Source organism: Rhagoletis zephyria, unplaced genomic scaffold (genome assembly GCF_001687245.7).
Source record: "Rhagoletis zephyria isolate East Lansing unplaced genomic scaffold, Rhagoletis_zephyria_1.1 Rzeph_scaffold_04117, whole genome shotgun sequence".
NCBI classification, from domain to species: domain Eukaryota; kingdom Metazoa; phylum Arthropoda; class Insecta; order Diptera; family Tephritidae; genus Rhagoletis; species Rhagoletis zephyria.
Window position 1 is genome coordinate 45,194 of NW_016161200.1, and position 9,075 is coordinate 54,268.

Here is a 9,075-nt window from a genome sequence, read left to right on the forward strand (position 1 = left end):
TAGCTCCCATACAACTGATTGTTCAGATATGAGATTTTTCGTTATAACTTCTCCACTTATGCAGCTACGAACATGAAATTTTGCAGTACTTGCACCCATTATCAACATAATACTTACAATCATGGGCGTAGCCAGGTAGGGGCAGGGGGGTGCTCGAGCCCCCCCCCTAACTTTCAAATTTTCCTTATATATATATAAAAGAGTACCCTGAAATGCCAGCTTAATAGGGTCGAGCCCCTCCCCCCCATTCTGGCTACGCCGATGCTTACAATTTAGTGTTTTGCCGGCTCGAGGTCAATTTTAAAAATTCTTTTATGAAAACACAAGTTTTTTGGTGTTTATTTCCGATATATTTCGATTACGCTTCGGTAACTGTCCTCAGGGCAACTATTGACAAACATGTAAAACATTAAATATACGTAAACACAAATTCCAAAAACAATAATTAAAAACAAAATGTATACATACATTAATTTACACGTCCGCACTGTTTGCAGCGTTGCCATTTTAGCCGTTTTCCGGCTAGATTTAGCCGGTTTTGATAGCAACTAGCCGGAGAAAATTCGATCTAGCCGGCAGCCGATTTGTTAGCCGGTTTGTAAAAAAAAGTTAGCCGTTTTTAGCCGATTTTACTATTTGCCTAATTTTCAGGTGCAAAAAGTAGACAAGTTGTTCGAAAGCAATAATGCAGACCCAATGAAGATTTTCAATGAACTCAATGCTTTACTTTCGCATCTATGCTCCCTAGTGGTTATTAGCGCGGACACATTTGATCCTATATGCTCCCCGTTGGAGCCATACCTTGCTCCATTTCCTCAGTTTTATCACAGTTTTGAAGAGTATTTAAAAACAAAAGTAAGCACAAACGCTTTTGACCACGAAGCCGAGAAAATAATTCGAGAAAATGGTCGATATTTTATTATCACTTTAATAAAGGAATACGCCAACGCTTCCCTACAAATATTGCCACACTAAAAAAAATTGACTTTTGTCGGTTGGAAATGCATTAAGAGTAATTAAACCAAAAGTATTTGTTCAACTACAGCAACAAAAGCACAAATATAATGCCGACGAAATAACATCCATAGAGATGCAATGGCAACGGTTAACGTTACATACCTGGAGTAATTTAGACTCAACTGTAAAATTTTGGGCCGGAGTTTATCAATTTCGAAATGCCCTAGGAGAAAACCCTTTTGCTGACCTTTCCAACCTAGTTTTTAGTTTTCTTGTTTTGCCTATAAGTAATGCAGAAGTAGAGCGAATATTTAGTTCAATGAATATAATAAAAACTAAGCAAAGAAATCCAATGTGCGTTAAAACGTTAAACGCTATTTTATATATAAGATACGGTTTAAAACGTGAAGAAAAATGCTGCCATAATGTTACTGTAGATGGCGATCTCTTAAAATTATTGAATTCAGGGGATATATACAATAGTGATTCATTTGATGATGAGGAATATACACTCGATATAAATTAATGGTGTTAACTAGTCTTTCGTTTCCTGCGATTTATTTAAATAAAGCATGTGAATTTTCACTAAAACATTTTAGCCGTTTTTTGCCAGAGTCTATATGAAATTTCACTAAAACATTTTAGCCGTTTTTAGCCGCTTTTTTTTGACAATCTAGCCGGTCGGCCCAAAAAGTTCTGGCAACACTGACTGTTTGGCGTGGAGTTTGGTACTGTCGATTTGTTTGTAAGCAAGTGTCTGTACAAGCAGTGTTGCCAGAGGAAGTGGTCGAAAAATCTTCATTTTTGTCAAAAAAAATCTTCATTTGAAGATTTTAATGAAAACAAAATCTTCTTCACAGCCAAAAATCTTCACTTCCCATGAACCCATGAAAATGAAATGATATTGGTATATTTTCAAGTTTTTATAATTTAAATCGTATACTTATCAGATACAAATGTATAAACGTATGTATGGATTTCATATGTACTAATGTATGCATATATAAAAATAAAAGAGCTAAACTAGCTAGATTGTTACGTGTTTAAATTAGTTTCCATACTGTAAAAATAAACAATATATTAAAAAAAAAAGAAAACGACCGATTTATGTATACATATTCACGTAGAAAATGACTTAATCTATCAATTAGAGTATATGTCGTTTTTAATATATGAAAGCAAATTAATATCAAATGGCATATTGTGGCAATTGATCTGGCTTCTTTTTAAATAATCTTTTGTATATAAAATTCCGTTTAATGTTTCCACATCTAGTTTGTTTCTAATCGATGTTTTGTTTAAATTGACTTGGGAAAATATTCTCTCGACGTTAGCCGTTGATACAGGTACTGTTAAAACAGACCAAATTAATTTTTGTAATAATGGAAAGGAAGGCGAGTCATCCATTCTTTTGTACAGTACTTTTTCGAAAACGTAGTATGTAGTCGACATAAAAGAAAAATCTTTTTGCCAATATAAAAATCTTCATTTTGAAGATTTTTTCAGTGCAATTTTTGGATATCTGAAATATCTTCATTCGAAGATTTATAACAAAAAAGATCCAAGGAAATCTTCATTTTGAAGATAAATCTTCACTTATGGCAACGCTGTGTACAAGTGAGCGCAGTTTTCAGTGTCCGTTTTGTAGTTCAGTCTTATGTTTGCCGGTGTGTTTATTATATGTAACATTTCTAAGGTAAAGCGCTTATTGTTGTGTTGTTCTCGTTGTAGAATCGCAGCGTCGTTGAAATTCGGTGAGTGGCCGCTAGCTGCACAGTGGGCCATGAGTGCTGTTTTTTTGATATTTGTAAGCTGACATTGTTTCAAGTCCGATTTGTGTTGTGCTAATCTAGTTTTTAATTTTGATTTTGTGGTTCCTACATATAGGCTGTTACATGACACGTTGTTTTTACCTTTACAAGGGATTTTATAAATAACATTACTTTTTTCCAATTCGGATATTTTTGACTTCGTTTTATTAAATATGTTTTTTAATGTATTTGTAGGTTTGTGGGCTATTTTTATTTTATCTTTGTTGTAGCAGTCTGATTTAGCCAGGCGTTCTGACAGATGAGGGACATAAGTTACTGATTTAAATATTGTAGGATTTTCTGAGCTATGCTTACTGAATTGCGATTTGGATCTTTTTAATAATGTACTTATGATATTGTCCGGGAAATCATTGTTTTTTAATAATGATCGAATCTCTTTCTCCATCTCTTTGTGGTAAGTTTCGTCCGATATCTCCAACATTCGTCGTATACAGCCCATTGCTGTATTCATTATCATCGATTTGGGGTGTTTAGAATTAAAATTGATGATTCGTCCTGATGATGTTGGTTTCTTATACCACCTTAACTTTAATTGGTTTCCTTGTCTGATTATTATGGAGTCTAGATAAGCTAATTTTCCGTTGCCCTCTAATTCTATTGTAAATTTTATATTCCTGTGAAAAGAATTCAGTGCGTCAAGTGTGTTNTCTCTTTGACACCATGTCTGAAATCCCACGTGATCTGTCAAATACTAATGCATGAAAATCCTAACCTCAAAAAAATCACCCGTTACAAGAACAACACAACAATAAGCGCTTTACCTTAGAAATGTTACATGCAATAAACACACCGGCAAACATAAGACTGAACTACAAAACGGACACTGAAAACTGCGCTCACTTGTACAGACACTTGCTTACAAACAAATCGACAGTACCAAACTCCACGTCAAACCGTGCGGACGTGTAAATTAATGTATGTATACATTTTGTTTTTAATTATTGTTTTTGGAATTTGTGTTTACGTATATTTTATGATTTACATGTTTGTCAATAGTTGCCCTGAGGACGGTTACCGAAGCGTAATCGAAATATATCGGAAATAATCACCAAAAAACTTGTGTTTTCATAAAAGAATTTTTAAAATTTACCTCGAGCCGGCAAAACACTAAATTACTTTTCAGTACGTTTTTATTCAAAGCAAAATTATGAATGTAAGTAACAGAAAATAATTTAAAACGCCTGAGTTCTTGTTTTTAACCATATATGTAATACTCCTATATTGGCAGTAAGAGCTAGTACCGTCCGAAAACATACAGTACAGATATATCAATAAACACGTACGAAAGAAAAGGAACACACACGTTTATAAATAAACATGTACACAACACATATACAAAGACGGCACTCAAGTACACAATACATTGCCAAAAACGGTACTAGACTGTCTCGCTTTGATTTCGGAATGCTTACACATTGAGAAGTTAGCTTACTGCCAATATAGAAGTATTACATATATGTTTTTAACAATATTTTGGTATATAAGTAAAATATGGTTCATAAAATAATAGGGTTATTCATTTTAAAATGAACTAACATTGGCTAACACAGGAGCCAATAAATTATTTTATATTTGTGACTTTTTGAATAGCAATAACACTGTACGGCAAAATCAACTTTTTTTGTGGGTATTGGACCAAACCAATTTTTTTTAAGAGATTGAGCCATAGGTAAGTAATTTTTCCGTTCGAAGTTCGAAATTGGACCTTTGGTAAAAAATTATTTTAAATTACTGTATGTAAACTACTAAAAAAGTAAAAACATAGTCGTGGTACGCACTTTTCTCTTATTTAAACGATATATAACTTTTTCTATGTTACAGGTGCTATAAGGGGTCAAAGGTCGGGTCTTCGAAAAATTAAAAATCTTATATTTCAAACAAGTTTGAACTGATTAAAAAAATTAGTATCGTCACAAACGTGATTAAACCCGCTTTCTTCTGATATGCAATTTGTATACTTCGTATGTATAAATCTGAGAAAAAACATTTAAAAGGAAAAAATACCTTTTTTTATAAAAAAAAAATATTTTAAATAAAAACGCCATACGGCTTCACTAGTAGTTCATAAAATATAAAAATGTTATTCATTTTAACATGAGTGTACACATCATCGTACACAGGAGCCAATAAATTATTTTATATTTATGTCATTTTTGAATAGCAATAATGACATCATTTCCATTTTCAGTGTTTAAATAGTCAAAGAATTCTATATATTTCATTTTTAAATTACTTTTAATTTGAAGTTCACTTTCAAAAATTTTAATTAGAAGCCGGTTTCCCTCTTTGCGCTAGGAAACAAACTTTGTTCTTAAGATCCTCTCATACTGTAAAAGTACCACTTTTTAAGGAGTTCATCTATATTTCCTCATGGCTTAAACATTTTTTCAACTACGCAAAAACTGTGAACCTAAAAAGAGTATCTAACTCTATGTCTTGTATGCAAAACTCTTTTACAGAGTCAGTAAATTGAGAAAAAGGAGTTGTAAGTTATAGGCAAAAGACATTCGAATATTGAAATTTATTGTTATTAAACTGAAAGTTATTTTCGAGATAATTAAAAACACTCGAGAAAAATTTAAGCTTTCTTTTTAAATAATTTAAGCTCCATCATATTATCGCAACTGGTACGTTACGACCCGGCGATATGCCCATAAAACGATTGATCTTTTCGTTGTATTAATTTCTTGGGCATATCAAATATTATCTAAAACATGTCAACTATAATTAAATTATTTTCTTCTTATTTTTTACAGTACAGTTTAAGGAAGTTCCAACGTTATGTAAAAAGCTTAAGAAAATACGAAAGTATTTAGTTTGAATAGAAAATTCAGTACAAATCAGTACAAATTTTGAAAAATCAGGACATTAACGTACTGATTGAAGAAATGAATAAAACCAGTACAAGAGTTGAAAAATCTGTACGTCTGGCAACCGTACTTGTTGACAGTGCACGTGAATTTCCTTCCAACAAATATTTACTTAAATTGATAGTTTCTTTCCAATATTTGAGCGGTAAAAAAAATAGATTACGTTACGTAAAAGTTTAAACACCGGGTTTGTGGAATCACATACAAAATTTTACGTTTACAACTTGAAAACCATCGGCCTGCTAACACAAAACAAATTACCGTTCTTATATGTGTGCCTGTTACTGTTTCCCCGTTTTTGCAAATTTACATATACATCGATATTACAATAAAAGTTATGAAAAGTAACAATAGCAAGAACTTAGCTGCGCTATACTGCTTTTCCCTCGCTGTTGTCTGCCGTGTTGTGTTGTTGTCTTTCTTATAAAATCGTTGCCCGTTTGTCTCCCTCGCCGCCGTAGACTTGGCTATTTGCTCTTCGTTTCAAATTGAAAAATTTTACTCTGCTGTCGCTTTGTGCTTACCCTGTTCGCTGTTTTCTGCACGTCGTTGCTTGCTTGCGCGTCGCTTGTACTTCGCCGCCTGTTTGCCTCCCTCGCCGCCATCCACTTGGCTATTTGCTCTTCGTTTTAAATTATCACTGCCGTCGCTTTGTATTTGCACAGCACAGTCGCTGCCTAACTGCGTGCTGCTGCTTACTACGCGCCGCTACTTGACTCCGCGCCGCTGCTTCATTGCGCGCCGCTGCTTAGTTACGCGTCGCTACTTAACTGTGCGTCGCTGGTCCCTTGTATTACAGTACCGCAAGTGCGCGTATTCTTCCTCGCGCATATATTGATGAGTTGTTGCGGTACCCGAACAAAAACAAAGTATTATGCGCACGCCACACGGATCGGACCACAGTACAGTACGGTAACAGTTAAATTCCGTTACCCACGCACCAAATGTATTTTACTAGAAATTTCAAAAACTCCGCACTCTGCTAAGCATTTAATGATGCATTAAATATATTAAGTGTTTTTCTTAAAGTTCCACGATTTCACAGACTGTGCGTTTAAAGATGACGCTACAATTACGCACACGACTATTTTATTTATTACATGTACGAGTACTTCAGTTTAAAATAGCGCATTTAGTTATTTTCGCGCACTATTCGTTCCACTTCGCGACACTACATGTAGGATTTTCCTTGAATCCAATTAAATTCGCATATCAGTTTTTACGCAGGTTTGCTTATTTATTTTATTAAACTAAAATGTACACTTAACATGAAATACAATGTTATAGGTTGAAGCCTGAGGTCCGTCCGGTGCTCGCGATCGCGTAAATTCAAATGCCGTTCTTGTCCGTCTTTTTAGTTGTGGTTCCTCTCGTCAAGTTGTTCGCTTGTTTCTTTCACTGTCCTTATACAGCGTTGCATCTGGAAGTCAGTGTTACCTGATTGTACGATATTGTGTTATTTCGTAAGTGGTAAGTAAGTGTTGTGATCTCGTAAGTATTGTCCGGGAGTCAAATCCTACATATAAGTACGTATGTGTGAAAGAATTGTATCTTTTATACGCTAATAAAAGTCTTGAAAACTGAAATATTTTATTACATACATACTAGGGCGGGGCAATATTTTTTATACCCGAGGGCACTTGTGCACAAGGGTATTATAACTTTGTTCACATAACGGTTCTTTGTAACATGCAAAACGAATCGAGATAGATATAAGACAAATGTATACATAAATGATCAGAATGAAAAGAGAAATCGATTAAGCGGTGACTGTCTGTCCGTCAGTCCATCCGTCTGTGCACACGATAACTCGAGTAAAAATTTAGATGTCTTAACGAAACTTTGTACGCGCACTTCTTTCGGGCGTAGGACGGATGGTATTGAAAATGGGCAAAATCGGACAATAACCACGCCTACCTCCCATATAACGGTAATTTTCAGAAATACGAAAACTGCGATATTTTAGTAACTACTGAAGATCAATTACTCAAAATTGATATTTACAATAGTTTTTAGATGAAAAATAAGACCATTATAAATTTTTGGAAAATGGGCGTGGCCACGCCCACTTTTGGTAACCGCTGCACTAATTTCTTCCAAACTTGGCACAATTGTTAGCCTCGCTACAGCATACCAAATGACCGAAAATTTTTTTAAATCGGACAATAACCACGCCCACATCCCATATAACGGTAATTAAGAGAAATACGAAATCTTCGATAAATCGATAAAAATTGATGCTTGCAACAACTCTTTACCAAGAAATACATTTATGATAAAAATTTGGAAAATGGGCCCACTTATGACCACATATATGTATCTCGGTAACCGTTCTACCAATTTGTACCAAACTCGGTATGGTTATTGTGCTTGCCACATAAAAGCAAAACGTTTTGAAATCGGACTAAAACTGGGGCCGCTTTTCATATAACGGTAAATTTCAGAAATGCTTTAAACTTCAATATTTCGAAATTTTAGTACGCTTATTTACTCAAAATCGATACACCCCGGTAGCTTTCGGAAAGGTGAATTTCATATATTTAATACTTGCGCCGGGTATTTACGGTTCGGCTCCGCCCGAACTTAAACTTTCTTACTTGTTTATTATGCGCGTATAGCGTAGGACAATTCTACGTGTAATTCTAAGCAAATTGGCTGAAGAAACCATGGGTCTAAAATAAATTTGGAGTTTGCCAAATTGCGAGAATAGGTTTCGAAGAAAATGACAAAATTTTCACTGTTGAGCCCTCCGGTGGAAGTTTTAAGAAAAAGATAAGTGCAGAAATGGACTCTTCATACCAAAAAACCCCTTATAGCATATTTTTATACAAAATTAAAGCACTACTTTACGACACTAGAGCAAAATGCTAAGAAACCTATTTTCGCAATTTGGCAAACTCCAAATTGATTTTAGACCCATGGTTTCTTCGGCAATTTTTTTTTAGAATTACACACAGAATCCTTCTGTGCTATACGCGCATAGTCGAAAGAATCTCCCATATAAATTGACCCGGCCTAATACATACATAAATATGCATATGTAAATCTACCACATTGTTTTGGAATCTACCACAATTTGTAAGGCCTTTCTACTACAAAAAAAAAAAATTACAGTCCGCACACTGCCTACAACGTACAAAGCACAAACAATTGTAATAAGGATAACTGTCTGCGGATTGACAAAAATGGTATAAAAGGAGCAGTGCTAACAAGCATTGTTCGTTAGCTAGGCATACGTGGCACGCGTTGCAACGTGGGTCACACGGGTAGTGGAAGAGGGATCAAATATCCGAGAAGTGGGCTTAAACCACTGACACTGGTGCTAGCTGTAGGGTTTAAACCTACTCTAGTTCTAAGTTTAGAAGAAGTCGTATAAGAGAGAGATAGAGTAGGTTTAAACCCTACAGCTAGCACCA